The 15,774-nt window shown below is 46.7% G+C and overlaps 1 long non-coding RNA gene across 3 annotated transcripts; it reads right to left on the bottom strand.

The window, feature by feature from the left end:
* Positions 1-866: 866 nt before the first annotated feature.
* Positions 867-15,772, bottom strand: LOC121133457. Of its 3 annotated transcripts, XR_005870304.1 has the most exons (4): positions 15,334-15,572; positions 14,145-14,310; positions 2,287-2,449; positions 867-1,840 (listed from the first exon to the last, which is right to left on the bottom strand). It is a non-coding gene; the product is annotated as an uncharacterized LOC121133457 (long non-coding RNA). The 3 variants fall into 3 exon arrangements; XR_005870305.1 differs by lacking the exons at positions 14,145-14,310; positions 15,334-15,572 and adding an exon at positions 15,612-15,772; XR_005870303.1 differs by lacking the exon at positions 14,145-14,310.
* Between the last annotated feature and the right edge of the window lie 2 nt (positions 15,773-15,774).

Here is a 15,774-nt window from a genome sequence, read left to right as displayed (position 1 = left end):
CTGTCCTGGAGTTTATGGTCCTCTGGCCTAAACCTCCCATGAGCTAGGATCACATATCAGCACACCATGGGGGAGTCTAACCTGATAACCCAGCTTCATGAGGGACTTCGAAGGGTACCACAATCACTTTTGGTTAATCGTGTTCTACACTGACCATGGTTTATCAGAGCATGGACTCATCTGTGTGTGTCTACGTATGTGTGCAGTTCAAACTATCTTGATGACAAACTGCCTCAAACTCCAATCCCATGGAAACCATTTGATGAGCTGAAGGGCTCAGGTCAGGAAGTCAGACAGGAACTAGAAGGGGTGGCTGATTTCGGCCTCAAGCCAAGGCTGACTCCTCATCGGGGGCTACATCTTCACCCACATGTCTGGTGGCTTGGCCGAAGCCTCAGCTGGGCTGTGAGCCCAAACACCTACCCCTGGCCTCTGTATGTGGCCTCTCCACGTTGCCTAGTTTGTATTGCTTCAAACCAGCTGGTAGCTAGGATCCTAGAGAAAGCTTCCCACAAACCTAAGTGCAAGCACACAGAATTTTGTGATTGTGCCTGGGAGATCCCAGAGCAGCACCCAGCACCGCACTGTGTACCTCAAGGCAGCCACACAGGTTGCCAGGTTCAGGGCCTGGGGGAGTGGGCAAGCTTAGGACGTGGACAGCCTTGTGTCCATCCCTCCGCTGGAGAGACGGCCCAGTGGTTAAGAGCACTTGCTGCTCTTGTAGAGGACCCAGGTTCAGTTCCCAGCATGCAGCTCCCAACCGTAACTCCAGTTCCAGGGGGTCCAGCGTCCTCTTCTGGCCTCCATGGACACTGCATGCGTGTGGTGCGCATACAGACTGCAGGCACATCCACATGAACAGGAAATTAAAATAAAAAACGTTTAATTGTGTCATTCATACAAAAATAGTATTTATAACATTTGAAGTGTTAAAACTGGTCAACTGTGCCTCCCTGATGCTCAACCAAAGGCAACCACTTTTACCTGTTAATGTTTTTGCTTTATTTATAATTGTGCCAACCCACAGTTATTTGTAAATAATATAGGCTGTTTTTAAACCTCATAAAAATAGCTTCAAAAAAGTTATCCATGATGATTTAGATCTGTAATTTCAGCCCTTGAGAGGTTGGAGCAGGAAGATGATAAGTTTGAGCCTAACCTGGGATATATAGCAAGACTCTGTCATTAAAAAAAAAAAAAAGACACACAGAGTATTCTTTTGTGACCTCATTCATTTACTCTTGTATCAGGCAGGGTAGGCTTGGCTATGCTATGGTAACAAACATCCTTGAAATTTCAATGGCTCACAACTACAGTTATCTACCACTCACAGAATGTCCGTGCTGTGAGTCAGCTGTAAGTCCACTCTGGAATCCAGGCTCAGGAACAGCTCTGACATGAAACATTGCTAACCACCAGACAGAAGGAAAAGATGGTGGGTTACATCTTGGCTCTTCAAACTCCTGTTCAGAAGTGACATGTGTCAGCTCCATTGTTAGTCAAGCAAGTCACATGACCAAGTCTAAGGTCAGCAGAGCGCAAATGTAATCCTCAAGTAGAGGTATGCACGAAGAGGGTGACCCTACATCAGTAAGGAGTGTTTGAGGTAATAATTAAACTACTATGCTTCCCTTGGTCACAACCATTGGCTTCTTTGAAGCAACTTATCTGGACATTCCTCCTTGGTCACACATGTTTGCTTCTGTGTTGCAGAACAGCTCACTTTCTCACAGGAGAGATCTGGCATTCCCTGCCCAATCGGAGAAACCGACTCCAAGTCCAGAGTTTCGTGGCAGGTACAAAGGGCGGAGGTGTGGTTCCTCTGACTGGAGAGCTGGAACTAAGAGGACAAGTTATTGTTCAGGAACAAGGATGGGAAACGGCAAGGACCACCTCATTTAGAAAGAATGGGGGACAGGGCACTGGCCACTGAAATCTTGAAATGTTATAGGACTGACATCACAAAGTGCCTCTTTTAAAAAATGTAGTGTGAGCCGGGCGTTGGTGGCGCACGCCTTTAATCCCAGCACTCGGGAGGCAGGGGCAGGCGGACCACTGTGAGTTCGAGACCAGCCTGGTCTACCAAGCGAGTTCCAGGACAGCCTCCAAAGCCACAGGGAAACCCTGTCTCGAAAAAACCAAAAAAAAAAAAAAATGTAGTGTGTGTGTGTGTGTGTAGAGATCAAAGGCCAGCTTGAGTCTCTCCTTCCAGCATGCCGGTTCTAGGGATCCAACTCAGGTCATCAGACTTGGCAACAAGTGCCTTTATCAATGGGGCCATCTCACCAGCACACATGGAGCCTCTTGTCCTGTCCTGGGAGTGGGACCCTCTCTTGATCAGGTTTTAGTTTTGCTCCTGGTGGAGAGGGAGTCCCTCCACCTTTGGCTGAAACGACTTAAATGCCAAGTCCTCTTGGCTCTGCCATTCACAAGGTCCACATATATCGTCCTAAAAAGAACATATGCACTCCTGGGACTGTCAAGTTTTCCTACTTGCTTTCTATAATAGATTCTACTACTATTCAAAATATCTATTGCCCCTCCCTATGAGTCTTTTACCACCACAGGATTGATTATAAACAAGTGCTTGACCATTGATGTCAAGTTGGTCACACGATCTATCTATCATCTGTCTGTCTGTCTGTCTGTCTGTCTGTCTGTCTATCTATCTATCCATAGTCAATGAAATGTGAGCACAAGTATGATGGCACTGGTGCAAGGCAGGATGTCTCACCCTTTAAGGCAAGTATGAAACACCTAGGCTCTTGCCAACACCCTTTCTGATTCATCAGCTCTGGGGCGGGGCCACAGGATCTGCATTTCTAGCATGCTGAAGTAGATGCTGTAGATTTGTGGATCACACTAAGTAGTAAGACTGGGTATTGGTGCTCAAACTCGGCTCATCTGGAGTGCTTGTTAAACCAGACTTACGGATGTATCTCAGGGTTTATGATTTAGCAGGCCCCTAAAAGATCCAATGTTGAGAAACACAGTGGGAATTAGCAGGTGTCTGTTTAACTCCATCGTAGCATGGTGCTGAATCTGACAAATTCCGTATTCCCTATGTTAGACTTGGGGAACTTAAGCCAATCTGGTGCCTGTGTTCTGGCCCAGTTCCAGTTAAATCAGAAAAGCCGGGAGGGGCCCCAGAGTTGTTATTTCAGTAATGTTAGCTAAAATGTTGGAGCCAAGTGGGAACCACAGAGTCACTCTGAGCCTCTCCTCTGCAAATGGCCAGAGGATTTCAAATAGAAATACAAAGGACCAGCATGAGGCAAACCCTCAGACCTGTGGTCTATTCTCTACACTTCTGTGTCATCAACTGGTTCTTTTTGTTTGTTTGTTTGCTTGTCTGTTTGTTTTAATTTCCACAAATAAGCACGGACATTAAAAACAAAACTATAATCAACAACAGCAAATAGCCATCCAGATTGTCCCTGGGCCTGTACAAGGCTCGCCTACAGCCACCATGCAAAGAGCCCCTTAGCCTGCCATTTTGCTCCTGGGCCACTGTCTACTCTCACTGGAACCATACATCTATTTCCTGCTGGTACTTCTCTGTATTTGGAAACACTTAGGTGTAGCTCAGTGGCAGAACACATGCCCTGTGAGCATGAGGCCCTCGCCGGATAAAACACAGAAGAAATGAAAAGGGACAAACCAGATAAGCGCTCAGTCTTGCTGTCAGCCTGTATCCTGCCTCTGCTCACTGATACATTTCCCGAACAGATGAACTAAAACTGTGCCGATTTCTGAGCTTTCCTCAACACAAAAGCCTTGCTCTTCTCATCCCTCACCCTAAACTATTACAAAGACCACGAAGAATGGAGAAAGGTGTTTGGCCAAAGTCATTTTCTCAGCAATTACTCTCTTCCGATTCAAGTAAATAAACATGGTTTATTGCCTCCCATCAGCGAGGTACAAAGATGAGTAATTTACCATCCTTGACCCCAAAGGGTAGGGCCCGGGAGCAGATGTTACATAAATGAGTCAATACTACCGGCCAGATAGGAACTATGATGTAAGGTCTGAATTGTGTAGGTGTGTGCCCTTGACACTCTGCCTCAGCACAGGGCCTCACAAATAAATGGCTTTAACTGAACAGATGAGTGGAATATTGAGTACTGAATAAGTGAACTCCACAGTAAGGTGAGGACGTCACCCAGATGGAGGGATTCTGTAGCAGCATACGGAAGGATGAGTAGTTTTCCAGGTGGAGAAGTGTGTGTGGGTATGCCAGGTGGGGAGGGGTGTCTGGCAGTCAGTTTGCTCCAGGAGCCTGTCTTTGCTTCCTGAACACTAGGGTTACAGGCTGGCCACCACACCCAGTGCCACTCGCAGGAGTGCTGGGGATCCAAACTCAAGTCCTCACACTTGGGTCGCAAGCCTTTTTTACCCCAAGCCGTCTCATCAGCCCCCAGAATTCATTTAAAAAACTTAGTCACAGCAGCAACGTGGAGCACTAAAAAATGACAAACCCTTTGGGAAAGCAGAGAGAACTGAAGGCTAAAGACAGAACCCAGGGCAGAAGGAGGAGGTCCTCACGTAGACACAAAGGGGGAGCTGCATGAAAAAGCAGGGGTCATTCCCAAGCCGGAGGGGCCTGGCAGCCAGAAGTCAGGTACAGAGGGGCAGCGATCCAACCGCTGAATGTGCCAGAAGTGGGGGTCAGGGTGGCATCTGCCACACCAGTCCAGTGGAGACAGAGATGGAGCTAGAGTCACAGGTACCTGGAGGTCCCATCTCCCCTTACATTCCCTTCTTACTCGGGTGTGTTTATGTGTTTACAGTCTTCCCTCTCAGAGGAAATGCAAATATAAAGACAAGTCAAATGCAAATGTAAAGACCAGCCAAATGTGTAGAGATCCCAGCACTTAGGCGGCAGAGATAGACCCAACTCTGTGAGTTCAAGGTCACCCTGGGCTATACAATGAGATCTTTTCTCAAAAAAAAAAAAAAAGTGAAGTCACAAGAATCTATTCGTTTGTTGACACTGGATGTTAAGTCAGCTTTTTTTCTTCCTTTCTTTCTCCTTCCTCCACAAAATCTTATTCAACAAAACATTCAATGTACATGTAGGTACTATTACACCAAACCCCAGGTAACCAACGCACACTGTTAACAATGTCAAACCATAGCCAAACACTGTCAACAATGTCCAGCCCATAGCCGCACACTGTCAACAATGTCCAACCCATAGCCAATCTTGTTTCATCTCTATGCGCATAGCTTCATGATTTTGAAGCAAATACTAAATTTTGATTCATTTCATCCATATTTACATCAGTATGTGCCTCTAAAAAACATAAGGACTTAAAAATTGCTACAATTAAATAGCCTAAAATCAAAATGCCTTGGTGCCAACCAAAATGCAGTGGTCTCACTTCCCAGTTGTTTAGACATTGCACTGGAATAGTTTGCTTTTGTGCGGTGCTAGGACCAAATCCAGGCCCCTGTACACTAGTCAATGCCATTAAGCAGCGAACCTCTGACTCCATTCTTCCAGGTTCAAGGTAACCTGATGGTGTTTCTCTAAAACTGGTCTATTCTCGTGACTTCTGCTTTCTTGTACATGGACAAATTTGCAAAGTATTATATTAATATATTATGTATTATAATAACAGTTAATTGTTAATCTTCTCATCTACAAAATTTGTTCTCCTACTGACCAAACCTGCCTTTCTAGTCAGGACCTAATATTTGCTCTTTCACCCCCCTCTTTTTGGCCCTGAAATTTATTATGTAGATCAGGCTAGCCTTGAACTTGCCTAGATTTTCCTGCCTTCTGCAAAATTACAGGTGTGTAACCCTAGAAATAGGCCCCTTCTCCTTTGAATATGCATGTTACCATAATCTCAACAGCCCAGGATCAGTGTGGCCTTTCTCTCTCTTCCTGGCAATTACTTTCAAACAGCTTGGGATCATCTCTGACCCTTCCTTTTCCCTTGAATCCCAGTTTTAATTTGTGAGGGAGTTCTGATGAATATCTATCTGTACTCACATCACTGTGTGTGTGTGTGTGTGTGTGTGTGTGTGTGTGTGTGTGTGTGTGTGTGCGTTTCTGGGGATGGAACCCAGAGCCTTTTGCATACCAGGCCAGCACTCTGCCACTGGTATACTCGTGGGGGGCGCCCCCCAGGCTACCATATCACTCCTTTTTATTTCTTGTCCATTTTACTCCCATTGTCTTACTCAATCCCTTGTCACTTCCCATCCAAACTAATGCCACAGTCCACCACGTCTTCTACCTGGCTCCAGGCTGCCCATTCACCCAAGGGTGCTTACTGCCTCTGGGGTGACCTGGCTAAAACACAGCCGTGCTTCCAGGCTGGGCAGTGGGATGTATGGCTTCCGGAATGAACGGTGGCTCTCAAATGCTCCATGACCTCCCTCCCAAGTGAAACACCCACAGCAGGTGGCAATTGCTTAAACCTCAAACCACAATCACTTAAAAGTCTCTGCAAACTGTCCTAAGGACATTCTAGAAAATCTGCTAAGTCCCAGAAAGAACATGGAGAGTCAGTGTCACCGAGCCACAAATCTCTTCTCCTTCCCACTCCAGTCCTGGGAGGGAGGCGGCAGAACAAGAACACAATGAGATTTTCTCCAGCTCACTGCCAGTAGTGGGCTTCTGATGACCCTGGGAGGGGCAGGCTGCCTTCCAGCTCCGTGTGGCAGACGACGTAGGCTGAGTGGTCTGAGGCTCATTTCCTACCCCCACCACCATGCACAGGCAGAAGTTCTAGTTCAGCTATGGATGGCTGAAGACTAGCTGGTACTTTTAGTCACCCAGGCCCCAGCTTGCTCATGGGGCAGAGACTCTGTTTGGAATGGGGCAAGCCAAGAAAACCAAAGGTTACTTACCCTGCCCACTTAAGCAAGACTGAGGCATGGGGAGTGCCACTGTCCCTGCCCAAGTTCCCCCAGCTCTAGAGCAGCCTACATGTTTTGCTGAAGAAAAGCAGGCCATGAAACAGAGCAGCCTGGAGCTTTCACCAAGTAAGACAATTTGGGGCCATTAACTGGGGATGCTCCAAGAAATGATACAGATTGTGTTAGGAGGGAATTAGGAGGAGCTAGGCACTCCTCCATTAGAACAAGCTAGAGTAGGGGAGAGAGCTTAGAGGCACAGCACTTGCCTAGTGTACCACATACTCAGACTCCAACTGCAGACCAGTCACAAGTGCATCAAAGAGAATCATGGGAGGCATCAGTCAACTCCCCATCCCCCCACTTCCTGGAGCTGGACTATATGCCTCAAAATTGACCTGAAAGATTGTATCTGCAAAAGGGGCCAAAGTTGATTGGGCAAGACTGGAGCATTTTCTACACCAGGGCAGAATCAAAACAAACAGAACAGTCAGCTACAGAGAAGGTGAATAGCCCATAGCATTTCACTGGCTAACAGTTTAATGGAAAGATCAGGTAGAGGGGCTGGAGGGATGGCTCAGTGGTTAAGAGCACTGGCTGTTCTTCCAGAAAACCCGGGTTCAGTTTCCAGCATCCACATGGCAGCTCACATAGGGAGTTCCTATGTGGCTAAACTCTGTCTTAAAACAACAACAAAAAGACCATTGTCATTCTAAGATAACTGTGTACATGCCCAAGTCTGCAGACTCCGAGGAATGGCATCCAAATCTACCAGTGAGAGAAAGAGACTTCGTCAGAATAATCCAGCTAAACCACTCCACAAATAAAATATGCAAACACAATAGCAAGTCCCAGCCAGGTTTGGTGGCCCACCCATTTACTTCCTGCACTTGGGAGACAGAGGCAGGTGGGTCCCTGTGAGTTCAGGGCCACCCTGGTCTACATAGGGAGTTCCAGGACAGCCAGGGTTACAATAGAGGGACCCTGTCTCAAAAACCAAAACGAATAAAATCTAAAGTTGTTATAATATATTACCTAAAATAGTCTTCAGCAAAAAGTTATAGTGAACAGGAAAAGAAACAGAAATCATGACCTACACAGAAGAAAAAAGCCAGACATCAGACTCTGAGCTCCCAGATATCAGACTTCCTAGATAAGGACCCTTAAAACCCCAAAACAATTGTCATAAGACCCAGATGTCCCACATTTTCCTCCAGGGTCTAGCCTTGGCCTCCCTAACTACACCCTTTCTCCAGCCCACCATATCCAGCCTGGGACCCACATAGGGTACCGTGGCCTAGTCTGGCCTAGTCTGGCCTCCCCTGCCTGCACTGCAAAGGATCGATCGGCTTTTGCCAGGACCCCCCACCTATGCCCCAAGCCATAAGCCCATCCCATGCCACAACCTTTCCACCCAGACAGATCTACCCCCACAGTCCGGGCTTGGACCAGGATGCACCTCCTGCACCCCAGCCCAGTCCCCTCTGTCACCTGACCCCAGCCATTTCCAACCTCTAGGCCTAATGCACCTGCACATCCTCTCTGCCACCCCATCTGCTTTGTGATAAACTCAGAAGTCACCTGCCCAGATCTCACTGAGAAAATACAAATATGAGAGATCAAGCCAGTGCCCCCTCTCCAAAAGTCTTCTGGTCCTGTAGAAATGCTCATCAGTGAGAATGACCTAGAAGAACTCCAGGACGCAGAACTTAAAAGAAAAATATTGAACTTAATCTGAGGAATCAAGGAGTTTAAAGAAGACACAAAGAAACAGCTCAATGAAATTAAGAAGAGCTGAGGGAGAATAAACATCTGAGTGATGTTCGAGATAACACAAACATAAGGCTGATAAAAAATGACTAAGACAATCCAAGACCAGAGAACGGAAGTCAGTAAGGAAATAAAAACACCGAAGAAGCTGCCGGGCAGTGGTGGTGAATGCCTTCCCAGCACTTGGGAGGCAGAGGCAGTAGGATCTGCTAGTTTGGGGCCAGCCTAGTCTACAAAGTGAGTTCCAGTACTGCCTGGGCTGTTGTACAGAAAAACCCTGTGCCGAAAAACCAAACCAAACTAAAACAAACAAACAAAAACCACTGAAGACTGAAGAAGACTCAAGCTGAAATGAAGATGGAATTAAAACAAAACAAAACAAAATGAAACAAAAAAACACCACCACCACCAATAACTCAACTAGAAAACTCAAAGGAAAACCTTTTAAGTAGGGATGAATCAAGCACTGGATGGGTTATCAGGATTTAGAGATAAAACACAGGACCTAGATCAAATAAGCAATGAACATGGAGACAATTAAAACACAGGAAATGTGGACCTCCATGAAAAAAAAAACCAAGTCCTCGAATAAGAAGTGTAGGGAAAGAATACCAAGTCAATGGTACAGATCAGATTTTCAACAAGATCATAGAAGGAAAACTCCCTAAACCAAGAAGAAACACACCACTACAGACACAAGAAGCACACAGGACATACAATAGATTAAACCAGAAAAGAAAATCCCCACAACCACAAGAGAAAAAAGCACATATCCCATGATATTCTGCCTTGCCATAAGCCTAAAACAACTGGACCAAGAGACTATGGAATGAAACCTTGAGTCCAAATAAACTTTTCTTCCTTTAAATTGACTTATCTCTGTATTTGTAACAGCAATGGCAAGTTGACTAACACAGGTATGTATCTAGAATATGCAAGCCCCCCCACTCGATAGTAAAAAGTAGTGAAGTAATAAGTACATGCTATAATTTGGATGAACTTTTAAAACAAAGTGAAAAACAGACATAAGTGACACACAGTGCATTATTCCATTTATATATTTCCAGACTAGGTGAATCTGTGAATACAGAAAGATTAATATACGTGGGGGTACCTTTTAAAATAATTTATTATTTATTTATTTATTTTGCAGAGGTACCTTTTAGAAGTGAAATGTTAGTGTTTATTGCTTTATTCTTATTGATTTCCCTTAGTCTAACATCCTCAAGGATTACTTATGGTGCAGTGTGTGTCAGAATTTCACTTTCCTTACCCACTCCTCTCAAGCCATAGGCTGTTTCTTCTTTTCAGCAGTTATGAGCAATGCAGTGATGAACACTGGTGTACAGATACCTGTGTGGATCAAGCTTAACTTCTCTTCCTTTCGAGACAGGTTTCTCTGCGTAACCCTGGCTGTCCTGGAACTCACTCTGTAGACCAGACTGACCTCGAACTCAGAGATCCACCTGAGCGCTGGGATTAAAGGCATAGGCAACCACTGCCTGGCTCGTTTAACTTTTAAGGTGCCATGTCTGCACCGAGGATGACACAACCAATGGGGTTAGGGTGGAGCATGGGAGAATATCTTAAACCTTAATAGTTATGGCATGGATTTAATGAAATCAGAATATCACAACCATCACATCAAGTCTGAAGTGTCACAGGCAACATTTCTGTCCACAGAGTTCCCGGTCACAGCACCGGCAACTGTTGGAGCCAGGCAATCTCATGTGAACAGGTGCTATTCTCCTCACGGTGGGTGGTTCGGCCTCATCTCTGGTCTCGGTCCACAGAATGCCAACAGCACCCTTGTAGGTATGACAACCAAAAATGTGTCTGGGATCAAAACTGTTGCCAGTTAAGAGGTACTGATCAGACTGAAGGTGTGGCTGAGTGGTACAGTGTTTGCCTAGGGTGTGAGAGGCCTCAGACTCAATCCGCTGCATCGCCAAGCCAAAACCAAAACACTGATTTAGGATGAGTCAGAAGAAGCCATTCCACTTGAAAAGCAAAAGCGCACCTGGGCACGGTGGCACACTCTTGTTTACCCATCACTTGAGAGGTAAGGGCAGGAGGATCAGAAGTTCAAGGCCAGCCCCTGCTACATAGCAGGTAGCAAGCTTGAAACCACCTTGGGCTATATGAGATCCTGTTTCAAAAAACAAAGTCACACACACACACACACACACACACACACACACACACACACACACACCCCAATGCCAAAAGCCAAGAATGATGGTGCTGCCTATCATCCCAGTACTCAGGTCACTGAAGGAGGAAGCTCGTGAGTTCAAGACCAGCCTCCAGTACTTAAAAAGACCTGACTCAAAAAAAATTAAGTGAATCAATTTAATGAAGGTATAAGTTATGGAAGAGGGGATACAGAGGTAGGGTCAAAGTTATGAAGGAGGCATGGAGATGCCTGGTAATGGGGGACGCATGCCCTGCAGGGTGCTAGGCAAAGCCATTAACTCAGGTGAAGACTTTCACCGGCCTCTGACGCTGGCCCATCTGTTCATCTCTCCTGCCCTTTTCACACTCTGATTCCACTCTGGACAAGCTGTCTTGAGTTCTTCTACCTAGAGGCCTCTGAGGCTGCTGCCTTCACCGCCAGGAAAACCACCCACTGCCTCATTCCAGGGGCTTCTAAGCACCCACTCAAATCTCCATGAATCCAAATCAGAAGAAACTGTTCCCTCTTCTGAATGGAGATGTTGCGCTAAACTTAGCTTTTTACTGCTGATGCATCCTGAGGCATCTCTAGGATTTCCCTTGTCCTATACACCAACCCACGAAGGGACAGGACTTGGCCTCATGGTTTAGTCCACTTCTCTAGCATTGAAAATATGTTGCTCAGTAAAACTGTTTACTGTCTGGTTAATTAAAAATATGATAAAAAAACACTATATGGGTCTCTAAAGGGATTTAAGTAGCTTTAAAATAGCTCATGCACATGAATTTCAGTAGGAAAGGATTTGTGGCACACTTACTTAATGCACACATTTTATTGACTTCTTTGGAATTAATAGTGGGGAGCAGTCAATTTTTATTGCTGTAATTAAGGATGGTGTCAAGAAGAGAAATGTTTGGTGACTGAGACTTCACCTACCTGTCTAAAACTTTTTAATGTATCTAATAGTAAGTCTGGAACCCTGAGAGAGAGAGAGAGAGAGAGAGAGAGAGAGAGAGAGAGAGAGAGAGAGAGTGTGTGTGTGTGTGTGTGTGTGTGTGTGTAAGATGGGGGAGTAACGTGTGGAAGTCAGAAGACAACCTGTAGCATCATTTTCTCTTCCACCTTGACACGAGATCAAACTCAGGCCATCAGTGCAGTGAGTGAGTGCGGTATCCACTGAGCCGTGTTGCCAGCACCGCCCCATTTCAAAATCTTACTACAGACAACTTTACATGGAGATTAACGAAACAGCACAGGCCAAAGAGAAGGCTATTTTCCCATCATTGCTGTCTTAAACAGTCAGCTGGAAGCTTTTTCTAATAAAAGGAACCAGGTCTTTAAATAGCATCCTTGGTTGTCTTCATTGACCTGTAACACGCTGGGCCTTAGAACTTCTAACCCAAGTTAATCACCACGATCAGTGAGAAGCTGGCCAGGAGGTACAGTGCATTCTGAACCTAAATTTCCCATAAACAGCCCTGGGTGTCACAATAAAGGGACAATATTGCATCCCTTTGTCAGACTCATATCAGGCTGTCAGAGGAAGTCAGAGGAAGTGTCCAGACGTCAGCGTTCAGTATCATTGTCTCAGCCTCACCCTCTCCCTTTGCCCTCATGGTGATTAAGCTGATGAGGTCTAATCCCCTGAACCTTAACACAATCCTTCAGATAATCCACACAAAAGAGGGTTGGCGTGGTGGAGTTCCACTGCAGGCCCAGCACTAGCAAGGCGGATGGAGGAGGGCCACAAACAAATTTGAGGCCATTCTGAGTTATATGAGGTCCTGTTTTTAAAGGCTTGAACAAAGTTACACATTCAAGTGTGTGCACACATGCACATACGCTAGACATTGTTTGGTCACCGGGGAGAAAACTTAGAAAATGAGGCTGATTTAGGAACGGTTCTTCAATGGCTCCTCTCATAACTACGACAAAGGTTTATTAAGAGCTTGGCGTTTGCCAGGTGCTGACTGAAACACTGTCCATTACAAACTCATTTGCTTAGTCTTAGGGCCCCAGGACGGAAGCACATTACAGGTGGCGGCATTTACTAAAGAAACGGACAGCACAGAAAGACACTGTGCTTGCCCACCACCACAAAGCTAGGAAGCAGGGTTCAAGTGCCAACAGCAGAGATTCCAAAGCTGGTTGCCCGCAGCTGTTCCCTGAGGACTGACAAGGCTAGGAAACCGCTGGGCTTGCCTGATGACAATGAGTAAAGGATGTATTATTTATGGCTCCTCCACCTTCCAGGGCACCTTCTAGACTCAGGTGAAACACTGAGTTTGGCAGTCATTGAGTTAAACCCAGTCCACACCAATGAAGTCCCAGAGCCTCGACCAACACAGAATGTGAGCAGGGACACACTGACTCTAGGTGACCTCGAACTTCTGATCCTCCCACCTCTATCTCCTGAACGCTGGGATGACAAGTGTGCATCTCTATGTCAGGTCTATGCTGTGCTGAGGTTGGTGAACTACACCCCCATGCTTTATAGACACACTCCGGCATCTGAGTATCTCAGGCCAAGGCTCACCGAGTCTTCCATCCCTGCAGGCTGCTAAACTTGAAGGCAAAAATGAGGCCATTTTTGGCCCCTAAATGGCCTCCTGAATCAATGCTTTGTACAATGGGATAATATGATTAAACAGAATATGGCAAGAGCCCTGGAAGAGGGGAGGAAGTGGAAACCAGAGATAAATAAGAAAAGTGCTGGAAGCATCATTATGATAATGGATCCTTCTTCAGGACACCCAGGCACAGAGAGTCCTGTCAGCTCCCTCCTCTGCCCAGGCTTAGTCTGCTTTTCGAGCCTCAGTGACCCACTGTGATTGAGAATTCCCAAGCTGGGCAGATGTCCTTTGCTAGCACTCCTGGCTGAACCTAGGTTCCTGAGACAGGAGGGAAAACCCACTTTTTCCATGGTGAGCGTCTGCAGTTCACTATAAACAGTCACCTTTGTGGCGGGGCTTCAAGTTAGAGAACTCATCTGAGAACCCAGGAGCCGCTGCAGGCATTCCAAGGCCAAAGATGTCTCAGGATCAGCAGACATGGGCAGGAGACCCAAATCAGGCTGAGTCAGCTTCCCCAGCACGTGCGCAACCATGTGCATAGCCACCAACCAGCTCTATTTAAAGGAAAGAGCAGAAAACTGTAGCTCAGAACTAAGCGTGTGCACCCACAGAGACACACGCCTGCACCCACACTCATGAATACAACTCTCTCAACTGGCAGAAAATCTATTTATAAATTCATCATTTCAAAGAATTTCTTAATTGACAATAGTACATGCTTTACGACACACCTTCCACGCAATGTCCTGGTATACCTGTGTATGAGTTAGACGGCTATATCAAACTGGTTAGCATCCTTATCTGGCGACAAATCCAAAGCTCATCTCTCCAAGTCTAAACCATTTCAGTCGAGACGTCAGGACCATGGGGGAGGCTGTTCCTCAGTAAAATCCTTTGCTACCAAAGCCCAGGCTTCTCTTCCTCAAGATGGAACGGAATACAGAAGAATAAATAAGCCTTGAGATGAAACTTTATTGATGTAACATGGCAGCAGTATAAAAACCACAACAGCGATGAATTCTCTCCCCTCCCATTTCTAAGGGTGCTTTAAAGGTCTGAGATTCAATGCAGTTCCAGAGTGTGCACACTCTGGGGTATCCCATAGCTTCAGAATGAGAAATGGGCTTCAGGAGAGCCTGACAGATTCTTTACAGAGTGACTTCTGATTTAGCACTGTGCAAGCACCCTTCAGAGGATGCTATTCGTTCACTTTGCTGGTTTTCTTTGATTGTGACAAGGCCTAACTGTGTAGCTCAGTCTGGCTTTCGGCTTACAGCAATCCTCCTGCCTCAGCCTTCTGCTGGGATAACAGTCATGAGCCACTATACCCAGCTTGCCCCCACTCTGTGAGCTGGCTCCTGATTTCCTTGCCACCATCCTGAAATGTGCTGGAGAAGACTTAGCACTGCTTCAGATGCAGCCTCCTCCCTCTGGCTATGTGGTTCTTTCATTTCTTCTACATCCTCTCTTGGCCTCTCTGAGCCTTGGCAGGGTGTCCCTTGCTGCCCCACTGGCGTGGCATTTCCAGTCATCGGTGTTCTATTCTTAGTCAAGCACGTGCCATCGCACGCGCTGCCTCAGGCTCGGAGAATTTTAGAACCGGGCCTAGGGCGAGCGGCGAACAGTGAGGCAGTCCTGATGAAGGCCTGTGGAATGCCAGGCACTGTTCGCACTCTCTGTCTCCTGTGCTACCCGCACTTACCAAGTGAAATCGGCGCAGCGCTGGGAGGCCGCACTGCCAGCACCCCCCCCACCCGAACTTGACTTCAAAGGTTTTACCTTCTAAGAGGCTTCCAACCCGCAACGGTTGGCTTAAAGGATGAAAAGACAGAGAGGCGACAACAGGTTCATAAAGTCCCGCGTGTCCCCACCCACTTCCTTAGCAGAAAGAGGTCAGAGGTCGCAGCCTTCCCTTCTTTGTCCCTTTCTGGCTTGGTGACTCACCCACCACCTCTGCTCTTCGAAGTTGGGACTCCACATTTCGTCCCCTGCGTCCTGAGCTACAGGTACGTCCTCCTGGGCACACCAGGGCTGAGAACCCCACAGCTGGGCTATCTCTTTCCCTCACTCATCCCCATGGGATTCCAGACCTTTCCAGCCCCGGAACCCAGCTAGCAGTCACAATGGGCCCTTCTCCCATCACCTCTCCCGGTATCAGCCATCAAACACAACCCACCCTCTAGCCAGCTCCCCTTTGTCCCGCCTCTTGGGGCCGGCCTTACCCAATAGTGTCTTTGCCCACTGGCCAAAGACATCAAAAGTAACCAATTGTAGAAGAACAATCTGCTAAGAATCACCTCCTCCACCCTGAGGAACAGCCCCACCGACCAATGGGCTGCCAGCCAAGCGCAATAAGGGCTCTGAACAAATAGAGTGGCCGCTTGG

This window comes from Mesocricetus auratus, unplaced genomic scaffold (assembly GCF_017639785.1).
Source record: "Mesocricetus auratus isolate SY011 unplaced genomic scaffold, BCM_Maur_2.0 Super-Scaffold_4256, whole genome shotgun sequence".
NCBI classification, from domain to species: domain Eukaryota; kingdom Metazoa; phylum Chordata; class Mammalia; order Rodentia; family Cricetidae; genus Mesocricetus; species Mesocricetus auratus.
The sequence above is the reverse complement of the archived record's forward strand: the minus strand, read 5'-3'. Positions and strand labels throughout refer to the sequence as shown.